We start from the raw sequence: 13051 nt of genomic DNA, 5'->3' as shown, positions 1-13051 counted from the left end.
AAATACTCAGGAGAGTACACTGTCCAAGTACAGAAGAGTAACGTGTCCATGCACTAGAGACATCAGTGTCCATACATAGGAGCTGTGACAACATACGCAAGAGAATACAGTGTCCACGCACATAGGTGAGTAATGTGTCCACACACAGGAGAGTACAGTGCGAAACACATGGGAGAGTACAGTGTCCATACACAGGAGAGTACAGTGCGAAACACATGGGAGAGTACAGTGTCCATACACAGGAGAGTACAGTGTCCACACATACAGGAGAGAAGAGTGTCAACACAGAGACTACAGTGTCCACACACACAGGAGAGAACAGTGTCCACACACAGGAAAGTACAGTGTCAACACATACAGGAGAGTACACTGTCCAAGTACAGAAAAATACCATGTCCAATCACAGAAGTTTCCAGTGTCCATACACAGGAGACTACTGTGACAACACACACAGGACAATACAGTGCCACACACATAGGATAGTAGCATGTCCACAGACAGGAGAGTAGAGTGTCCAGACACACAGGAGAGAACAGTGTCAACACACAGGGGACTACAGTGTCCACACACACTGGAGAGTATTGTGTCCACGCACGGGCGAGAACAGCGCTCACACACACAGGAGAGAAAAGTATCAATATACAGAATACAGTGTCGACACAAAGAGGAGAGTACAGTGTCAACACATAATGGAGAGAATAGTATCCAAGCACAGGAGAGTCGAGTGTCCATGTACAGGAAAGTACCATGTCCATACACACAGTAAAGTATTGTGTCCAATCACAGGAGAGTACAGTGTCCACACACACAGGAGAGAACAGTGTCCACACATAGGAGGGAACAGTGTCCACACACAGGAGAGTAGAGTGTCCATACAGAGGAGAGTACCATGTACACACACACAGGGGAGTACAGTGTCCACACACACAGGAGAGTATCCTGTCCACGCACGGGCGAGAACAGCGCTCACACACACAGGAGAGAAAAGTATCAATATACAGAATACAGTGTCGACACAAAGAGGAGAGTACAGTGTCAACACATACTGGAGAGAATAGTGTCCAAGCACAGGAGAGTCGAGTGTCCCTGTACAGGAAAGTACCATGTCCATACACACAGTAAAGTATTGTGTCCAATCACAGGAGAGTCCAGTGTCCACACACAGGCAAGAACAATGTCCACATAAACAGGAGTGAATAGTGTCCACGCATAACAGAGTACAGTGTCCACACACACACACAAGAGTACATTGTCAATATACACAGTATCGTACCATATCTACACATAGGAGAATACAATGTGCACAAACAGGAGAGCGAAATGTCCACACACACTAGAGTGCAGTGTCCACACACAGGACAAAAAACAGTGCAAAAATATACAGGGTAGTACAGTGTCCACACAAACAAGCGACAACAGTGTGCACACACAGCAGATTACAATGTCCACTCACACAGGAAAGTATCATTACCACACACAGGAGAAAACAGTGCAAAAATACACAGGAGAGAACAGTGTCCACACATACTAAAGAGTACAGTGTCCAAGCACCAAAGAATAACATGTCCATGCACCAGAGACTACAGTGACGATACATGGAACAATACTGCGTCCACACACACAAGAGAATACTATGTCCACGCACATAGAGCAGTAATGTGTCCATACTCAGGAAGGTACAGCGTCCACACACAGGAGAGTACAGTGCAAAACACATCCGAGAGTACAGTGTCCATACACAGAAGAGTACCATGTCCATACACAGGAGAAAACAGTGCAAAAATATACAGGAGAGAACAGTGTCCACACATACAGAAGGGTACAGTATCCAAGCACAGAAGTGTACAGTGTCCAAGTACAGAAGAGTAATGTGTCCATGCACTGGAGACAATGGTGTCCATACATAGGAGAGAATAGTGTCCACATGCACAAGAGAATACAGTGTCCATGCAGATAGAGGAGTAATGTGTCGACACACAGGAGAATGCAGTGCGAAACACATGGGAGAGTACAGTGTCCATACACAGGAGACTACAGTGTCTACACATGAAGGAGAGTATTGTGTCCACACACAGGCTAAAGCAACCCTCACACATACAGTAGAGAAGAGAGTCAACACAGAGACTACATGTTCTCACACACAGGAGAGAACAGTGTCCAAGCACAGAAGAGTACACTGTCCATACACAGGAGAGTCCTGTGTCCACACATACTGGAGAGAATAGTATCCAAGCACTGTGTCCATACACAGAGCACCATGTTCACACACACAGGAGAGTACAGTTTCAACACACAGGAGAAAAGAGTGCAAAAATACACCAGATAGAACAGTGTCCATACACAGCAGAGTACAGTGTCCACACGCACAGGAGAGAACAGTGTCCAAGCACAGAAGAGTATAGTGTCCATACACAGGAGAGTAGAGTGTCCACACAAACTGGAGAGTATAGTGTCGAAGCAATGGAGAGTAGAGTGTCCATATACAGGAGAATATCATGTCCACACACACAGGAGAGTCCAATGTCCACACATAATGGAGAGAATAGTATCCAAGCACTGGAGAGTCGAGTGTCCATACACAGAGTACCATGTCCACACACACAGGAGGGTACAGTTTCAACACACAGGAGAAAAGAGTGCAAAAATACACCAGATAGAACAGTGTCCATACACAGTAGAGTAAAGTGTCCACACATATAGGAGTGTATTGTGTCCACACACTGGCAAAAGCAATGCTCACACATACAGGAGAGAAGAGAGTCAACACAGAGACTACATGTCCACACACACAAGAGAGAATAGTGTCCACGCATAGCAGAGTACAGTGTCCACACACACACATGCGAGTACATTGTCCAAATACACAGTATCGTACCATGTCTACACATGGGAGAATACAATGTGCACACACAGGAGAGTACAATGCCCACACACACGAGAGTACCGTGTCCACACACACACAGGAGAGTAGAGTGTCCACACCAACAGGAGTGTACAATGCGAAACACATGTGAGACTAGAGTTTCCATACACAGAAGAGTAACGTGTCCATACACAGGAGAAAACAGTGCAAAAATACACAGGAGAATACAGTGTCCAAGTACAGAAGAGTAACGTATCCATGCACTGGAGACAATGGCGTCCATACATAGGAGAGTACAGTGTCCACATGCACAAGAGGATACAGTGTCCACGCACATAGGGGAGTAATGTGTCGACACACAGGATAATACAGTGCGAAACACATGGGAGAGTACAGTGTCCATACACAGGAGATTACAGTGTCTACACATAAAGGAGAGTATTGTGTCCACACACAGTCTAAAGCAACCCTCACACATACAGTAGAGAAGAGAGTCATCACAGAGACTACATGTCCACACACACAGGAGAGAACAGTGTTCAAGCACAGAAGAGTACACTGTCCATACACAGGAGAGTACAGTGTCCACACAAACTGGAGAGTATAGTGTCGAAGCAAAGGAGAGTAGAGTGTCCATATACAGGAGAGCATCATGTCCACACATACAGGAGAGAACAGTGTCCAAGCACAGAGGAGTACACTGTCCATACACAGCAGAGTACAGTGTCCACACACACAGGAGAGAACAGTGTCCAAGCACAGAAGACTACAGTGTCCATACACAGGAGAGTATTGTGACCACACACACAGGAGAATACAGTGCCACACCCATAGGATAGTAGCGTGTCCACACACAGGGGAGTAGAGTGTCCACACCCACACAGGAGAAAACAGTGTCAACACACAGGAGGGAACAGTGTCCAGACACAGGAGAAACAGTGTCAACACACATAGGAGAATACAATGTCCACACACAGGAAAGTACATTGTCCAAATACAGGGGAGTTCAGTGCGAAACACATGGGAGAGTACAGTGTCAATACACAGGAGACTACAGTGTCCACACTCACAGGAGAGAAGACTGTCAACACACCGAATATTGTGTCAACGTACAGAATACTGTGTGGACCGAAAGAGGGGAATACAGTGTCTACACAAACAGAAGAGTAGAGTGTCAACTCAAAGAAGAAAACAGTGCAAAAGTACACAGGAGAGAACAGTGTCCACAAACAGGAGATTACCGTGTACACACATACAGGAGAGTACAGTGTCCAAGCACAGAAGAGTACAGTGTCCAAGCACAGAAGAGTACAGTGTCCATGCACAGGAGAATAGAATGTCCATATATCAGAGGTGTACCTTGTCCACACACACAGGTGAGCATTGTGTCGCCACACAGGAGAGTGCAGTATCCAAACACAGGCGACAACAATGTCGACACAAACAGGAGATAACATTGTCCACTCACACACGAGTGTACCATGTCCACACAGAGGAGAGTACAGTTTTCACACACTCAGGGGAGAACAATGTCAACACACAGGAGGGAACAGTGTCCACACACAGGAGAGAAAAGTGTCAACACAGAGAACAGTGTCAACAGACACAGGCGAGAAAAGTATCAACACACAGGAGGGAAGAGTGTCCAGACACAGGAGAAAACAGTGTCAACACGCATAGGAGAGTACAATGTCCGCACACAGGAAAGTGCAGTGTCTTCACACAGGGGAGTACAGTGCAAAACACGTGGGAGAGCACAGTGTTCACACACAGGAGAGTAGAGTGTCCATACACAGGAGAGTACCGTGTCGACACACACAGGGGAGTATCGTGTCCACGCACAAGCGAGATCAGTGCTCACACACAAAGGAGAGAAAATTGTCAATATACAGAATACAGTATCGACACAAAGAGGAGAGTACAGTGTCCACACATACAGGAGAGAAGAGGGTCAACACAGAGACTACAGTGTCCACACACACAGGAGAGAACAATGTCCACACACAGGAGAGTAGAGTGTCCATACACAGAAGAGTACCGTGTCCACACACACAGGATAGAACAGTGTCCACACACAGGAGAGTAGAGTGTCCATACACAGGAGAGTACCGTGTCCACACACACAGGGGAGTACAGTGTCCACACATACAGGAGAGTATCGTGTACACGGACAGGCAAGAACAGTGCTCACACACACAGGAGAGAAAAGTATCAATATACAGAATACACTGTCAACACAAAGAGGAGAGTCCAGTGTCAACACATACTGGAGAGAATAGTGTCCAAGCACAGGAGAGTCGAGTGTCCATGTACAGGAAAGTACCATGTCCATACACACAGTAAAGTATTGTGTCCAATCACAGCAGAGTCGAGTGTCCATGTACAGGAAATTACCATGTCCATACACACAGTAAAGTATTGTGTCCAATCACAGGAGAGTCCAGTGTCCACACACAGGCAAGAACAATGTCCACATAAACAGGAGAGAATAGTGTCCACGCATAACAGAGTACAGTGTCCACACACACACACACAAGAGTACATTGTCAATATACACAGTATCGTACCATATCTACACATAGGAGAATACAATGTGCACAAACAGGAGAGCGAAATGTCCACACACACTAGAGTGCAGTGTCCACACACAGGACAAAAAACAGTGCAAAAATACACAGGATAGTACAGTGTCCACACAAACAAGCGATAACAGTGTGCACACACAGCAGATTACAATGTCCACTCACACAGGAAAGTATCATTCCCACACACAGGAGAAAACAATGCAAAAATACACAGGAGAGAACAGTGTCCACACATACTAAAGAGTACAGTGTCCAAGCACCAAAGAATAACATGTCCATGCACCAGAGACTACAGTGTCGATACATGGGACAATACTGCGTCCACACACACAAGAGAATACTGTGTCCACGCACATAGAGCAGTAATGTGTCCATACTCAGGAAGGTACAGTCTCCACACACAGGAGAGTACAGTGCGAAACACATGCGAGAGTACAGTGTCCATACACAGGAGAGTACCATGTCCATACACAGGAGAAAACAGTGCAAAAATACACAGGAGAGAACAGTGTCCACACATACAGCAGGGTACAGTATCCAAGAACAGAAGTGTACAGTGTCCAAGTACAGAAGAAAAAAGTGTCCATGCACTGGAGACAATGGTATCCATACATAGGAGAGAATAGTGTCCACATGCACAAGAGAATACAGTATCCATGCAGATAGAGGAGTAATGTGCCGACACACAGGAGAATGCAGTGCGAAACACATGGGAGAGTACAGTGTCCATACACAGGAGACTACAGTGTCTACACATAAAGGAGAGTATTGTGTCCACACACAGGCTAAAGCAACCCTCACACATACAGTAGAGAAGAGAGTCAACACAGAGACTACATGTTCTCACACACAGGAAAGAACAGTGTCCAAGCACAGAAGAGTACACTGTCCATACACAGGAGAGTACAGTGTCCACACACACAGGAGAGTACAGTGTCAACACATACTGGAGAGAATAGTATCCAAGAACTGGAGAGTCGAGTGTCCGTACATAGATTACGATGTCCATACACACAGGAGAGTATTGTGTCCAATCACAGGAGAGTCCTGTGTCCAAGAACAATGTCCACACAAACAGGAGAGAATAGTGTCCACGCATAGCAGAGTATAGTGTCCACACACACACACACAAACACACACGCACACTCACACACACGCGCACACACACACACACACACACAAACACACACGCACACTCACACACACGCACACACACACACACACACATACACACATACACACACACACACAAACACACACACACACACACACACACACACACACATGCGAGTACATTGTCCAAATACACAGTATCATATCATGTCGACACATAGGAGTATACAATTTGCACAAACAGGAGAGTACATGCCCACAGACACGAGAATGCAGTGTCCACACACAGGAGAAAACAGTGCAAAAATACACACGAGAGAATAGTGTCCATACATACTGGAGAGGACAGTGTCCAAGCAAAGAAGAGTGAAGTGTCCACACACCAGGGACTATAGTGTCGATACATGGGAGAATTCTGTGTCCACACACACAAGAGAATACTTTGTCCAAGCACATAGGGGAGTAATGTGTCCATACACAGGAGAATACAGTGTCCACACATACAGATGTATCCAATTACAGAAGTGTCCAAGTACAGAAGAGTAACGTGTCCAAGCACTAGAGACATCAGTGTCCATACTTAGGAGCTGTGACAACATACGCAAGAGAATACATTGTCCACGCACATAGGTGAGTAATGTGTCCACACACAGGAGAGTACAGTGCGAAACACATGGGAGAGTACAATGTCCATACACAGCAGAGTACAGTGTCCACACACACAGGAGAGAACAGTGTCCAAGCACAGAAGACTACAGTGTCCATACACAGGAGAGTATTGTGACCACACACAGGAGAATACAGTGCCACACCCATAGGATAGTAGCATGTCCACACACAAGGGAGTAGAGTGTCCACACCCACACAGGAGAGAACAGTGTCAATACACAGGAGGGAACAGTGTCCAGACACAGGAGAGAACAGTGTCAACACACATAGGAGAATACAATGTCCACACACAGGAAAGTACTGTGTCCAAACACAGGGGAGTTCAGTGCAAAACACATGGCAGAGCACATTGTCCACACACAGGAGAGTACAGTGCAAAGCACATGGGAGAGTACAGTGTCAATACACAGGAGACTACAGTGTCCACACTCACAGGAGAGAAGACTGTCAACACACCGAATATTGTGTCAACGTACAGAATACTGTGTGGAGCGAAAGAGGGGAATACAGTGTCTACACAAATAGAAGAGTAGAGTGTCAACTCAAAGAAGAAAACAGTGCAAAAGTACACAGGAGAGAACAGTGTCCACAAACAGGAGATTACCGTGTACACACATACAGGAGAGTACAGTGTCCAAGCACAGAAGAGTACAGTGTCCAAGCACAGGAGAATACAGTGCGAAATACATGGGAGAAGAGAGTGTCCATGCACAGGAGAATAGAATGTCCATATACAGAGGTGTACCTTGTCCACACACACAGGTGAGCATTGTGTCCCCACACAGGAGAGTGCAGTGTCCAAACACAGGCGAGAACAATGTCGACACAAACAGGAGAGAACATTGTCCACTCACACACGAGTGTACCATGTCCACACAGAGGAGAGTTCAGTTTTCACACACCCAGGGGAGAACAATGTCAACACACAGGAGGCAACAGTGTCCACACACAGGAGAGAAAAGTGTCAACTGTTAGGTCTGCTTTGTTCATGAATGAGTGAGTCAGACACCAGACTGAGTCGAAATCAAGGTTCTTTATTGCCGGATTGTAACACTTACAACTAACAGTGTTAGTTGGAGAAGGCGCATTCTGCCGTTATCAGCAAGTGGTGTTTTTTTTATACCTCAGGATACGTACTTAGTAAATTATCATACCATTACATTGTCCAATGAATAAACTGTTGCTACCCTTCTCTGTTAGTCTGCTGCACATCATTCTTGTTAGTGCAAAGCTTATCTTGAGTGTACAAGGTCACATCTGCATTCTGTTACTCCTTAGTACTGGGTGACTCCTTCTCCAGTCCCATCTCATGATGTTTTTACCTTACACAACACAAAGAACAGTGTCAACAGACAGAGGAGAGAAAAGTATCAATACACAGGAGGGAAGAGTGTCCAGACACAGGAGAGAACAGTGTCCACACACAGGAGTGTACAATGCGAAACACATGTGAGACTACAGTTTCCATACACAGAAGAGTAACGTGTCCATACACAGGAGAAAACAGTGCAAAAATACACAGGAGAGAACAGTGTCCACACATACAGAAGGGTACAGTATCCAAACACAGAAGTGTACAGTGTCCAAGTACAGAAGAGTAACTTGTCCATGCACTGGAGACAATGGTGTCCATACATAGGAGAGTACAGTGCACAAGAGAATACAGTGTCCACGCACATAGGGGAGTAATGTGTCGACACACAGGACAATACAGTGCGAAACACATGGGAGAGTACAGTGTCCATACACAGGAGATTACAGTGTCTACACATAAAGGAGAGTATTGTGTCCACACACAGTCTAAAGCAACCCTCACACATACAGTAGAGAAGAGAGTCATCACAGAGACTACATGTCCACACACACAGGAGAGAACAGTGTTCAAGCACAGAAGAGTACACTGTCCATACACAGGAGAGTACAGTGTCCACACAAACTGGAGAGTATAGTGTCGAAGCAAAGGAGAGTAGAGTGTCCATATACAGGAGAGCATCATGTCCACACATACAGGAGAGAACAGTGTCCAAGCACAGAGGAGTACACTGTCCATACACAGCAGAGTACAGTGTCCACACACACAGGAGAGAACAGTGTCCAAGCACAGAAGACTACAGTGTCCATACACAGGAGAGTATTGTGACCACACACACAGGAGAATACAGTGCCACACCCATAGGATAGTAGCGTGTCCACACACAGGGGAGTAGAGTGTCCACACCCACACAGGAGAAAACAGTGTCAACACACAGGAGGGAACAGTGTCCAGACACAGGAGAAACAGTGTCAACACACATAGGAGAATACAATGTCCACACACAGGAAAGTACATTGTCCAAATACAGGGGAGTTCAGTGCGAAACACATGGGAGAGTACAGTGTCAATACACAGGAGACTACAGTGTCCACACTCACAGGAGAGAAGACTGTCAACACACCGAATATTGTGTCAACGTACAGAATACTGTGTGGACCGAAAGAGGGGAATACAGTGTCTACACAAACAGAAGAGTAGAGTGTCAACTCAAAGAAGAAAACAGTGCAAAAGTACACAGGAGAGAACAGTGTCCACAAACAGGAGATTACCGTGTACACACATACAGGAGAGTACAGTGTCCAAGCACAGAAGAGTACAGTGTCCAAGCACAGAAGAGTACAGTGTCCATGCACAGGAGAATAGAATGTCCATATATCAGAGGTGTACCTTGTCCACACACACAGGTGAGCATTGTGTCGCCACACAGGAGAGTGCAGTATCCAAACACAGGCGACAACAATGTCGACACAAACAGGAGATAACATTGTCCACTCACACACGAGTGTACCATGTCCACACAGAGGAGAGTACAGTTTTCACACACTCAGGGGAGAACAATGTCAACACACAGGAGGGAACAGTGTCCACACACAGGAGAGAAAAGTGTCAACACAGAGAACAGTGTCAACAGACACAGGCGAGAAAAGTATCAACACACAGGAGGGAAGAGTGTCCAGACACAGGAGAAAACAGTGTCAACACGCATAGGAGAGTACAATGTCCGCACACAGGAAAGTGCAGTGTCTTCACACAGGGGAGTACAGTGCAAAACACGTGGGAGAGCACAGTGTTCACACACAGGAGAGTAGAGTGTCCATACACAGGAGAGTACCGTGTCGACACACACAGGGGAGTATCGTGTCCACGCACAAGCGAGATCAGTGCTCACACACAAAGGAGAGAAAATTGTCAATATACAGAATACAGTATCGACACAAAGAGGAGAGTACAGTGTCCACACATACAGGAGAGAAGAGGGTCAACACAGAGACTACAGTGTCCACACACACAGGAGAGAACAATGTCCACACACAGGAGAGTAGAGTGTCCATACACAGAAGAGTACCGTGTCCACACACACAGGATAGAACAGTGTCCACACACAGGAGAGTAGAGTGTCCATACACAGGAGAGTACCGTGTCCACACACACAGGGGAGTACAGTGTCCACACATACAGGAGAGTATCGTGTACACGGACAGGCAAGAACAGTGCTCACACACACAGGAGAGAAAAGTATCAATATACAGAATACACTGTCAACACAAAGAGGAGAGTCCAGTGTCAACACATACTGGAGAGAATAGTGTCCAAGCACAGGAGAGTCGAGTGTCCATGTACAGGAAAGTACCATGTCCATACACACAGTAAAGTATTGTGTCCAATCACAGCAGAGTCGAGTGTCCATGTACAGGAAATTACCATGTCCATACACACAGTAAAGTATTGTGTCCAATCACAGGAGAGTCCAGTGTCCACACACAGGCAAGAACAATGTCCACATAAACAGGAGAGAATAGTGTCCACGCATAACAGAGTACAGTGTCCACACACACACACGAGAGTACATTGTCAATATACACAGTATCGTACCATATCTACACATAGGAGAATACAATGTGCACAAACAGGAGAGCGAAATGTCCACACACACTAGAGTGCAGTGTCCACACACAGGACAAAAAACAGTGCAAAAATACACAGGATAGTACAGTGTCCACACAAACAAGCGATAACAGTGTGCACACACAGCAGATTACAATGTCCACTCACACAGGAAAGTATCATTCCCACACACAGGAGAAAACAATGCAAAAATACACAGGAGAGAACAGTGTCCACACATACTAAAGAGTACAGTGTCCAAGCACCAAAGAATAACATGTCCATGCACCAGAGACTACAGTGTCGATACATGGGACAATACTGCGTCCACACACACAAGAGAATACTGTGTCCACGCACATAGAGCAGTAATGTGTCCATACTCAGGAAGGTACAGTCTCCACACACAGGAGAGTACAGTGCGAAACACATGCGAGAGTACAGTGTCCATACACAGGAGAGTACCATGTCCATACACAGGAGAAAACAGTGCAAAAATACACAGGAGAGAACAGTGTCCACACATACAGCAGGGTACAGTATCCAAGAACAGAAGTGTACAGTGTCCAAGTACAGAAGAAAAAAGTGTCCATGCACTGGAGACAATGGTATCCATACATAGGAGAGAATAGTGTCCACATGCACAAGAGAATACAGTATCCATGCAGATAGAGGAGTAATGTGCCGACACACAGGAGAATGCAGTGCGAAACACATGGGAGAGTACAGTGTCCATACACAGGAGACTACAGTGTCTACACATAAAGGAGAGTATTGTGTCCACACACAGGCTAAAGCAACCCTCACACATACAGTAGAGAAGAGAGTCAACACAGAGACTACATGTTCTCACACACAGGAAAGAACAGTGTCCAAGCACAGAAGAGTACACTGTCCATACACAGGAGAGTACAGTGTCCACACACACAGGAGAGTACAGTGTCAACACATACTGGAGAGAATAGTATCCAAGAACTGGAGAGTCGAGTGTCCGTACATAGATTACGATGTCCATACACACAGGAGAGTATTGTGTCCAATCACAGGAGAGTCCTGTGTCCAAGAACAATGTCCACACAAACAGGAGAGAATAGTGTCCACGCATAGCAGAGTACAGTGTCCACACACACACACACAAACACACACGCACACTCACACACACGCGCACACACACACACACACACACAAACACACACGCACACTCACACACACGCACACACACACACACACACACATACACACATACACACACACACACAAACACACACACACACACACACACACACACACACATGCGAGTACATTGTCCAAATACACAGTATCATATCATGTCGACACATAGGAGTATACAATTTGCACAAACAGGAGAGTACATGCCCACAGACACGAGAATGCAGTGTCCACACACAGGAGAAAACAGTGCAAAAATACACACGAGAGAATAGTGTCCATACATACTGGAGAGGACAGTGTCCAAGCAAAGAAGAGTGAAGTGTCCACACACCAGGGACTATAGTGTCGATACATGGGAGAATTCTGTGTCCACACACACAAGAGAATACTTTGTCCAAGCACATAGGGGAGTAATGTGTCCATACACAGGAGAATACAGTGTCCACACATACAGATGTATCCAATTACAGAAGTGTCCAAGTACAGAAGAGTAACGTGTCCAAGCACTAGAGACATCAGTGTCCATACTTAGGAGCTGTGACAACATACGCAAGAGAATACATTGTCCACGCACATAGGTGAGTAATGTGTCCACACACAGGAGAGTACAGTGCGAAACACATGGGAGAGTACAATGTCCATACACAGCAGAGTACAGTGTCCACACACACAGGAGAGAACAGTGTCCAAGCACAGAAGACTACAGTGTCCATACACAGGAGAGTATTG

The sequence above is a fragment of the Narcine bancroftii genome, chromosome 12 (genome assembly GCF_036971445.1).
Source record: "Narcine bancroftii isolate sNarBan1 chromosome 12, sNarBan1.hap1, whole genome shotgun sequence".
NCBI classification, from domain to species: domain Eukaryota; kingdom Metazoa; phylum Chordata; class Chondrichthyes; order Torpediniformes; family Narcinidae; genus Narcine; species Narcine bancroftii.
Note: the sequence above shows the minus strand (reverse complement) of the source record.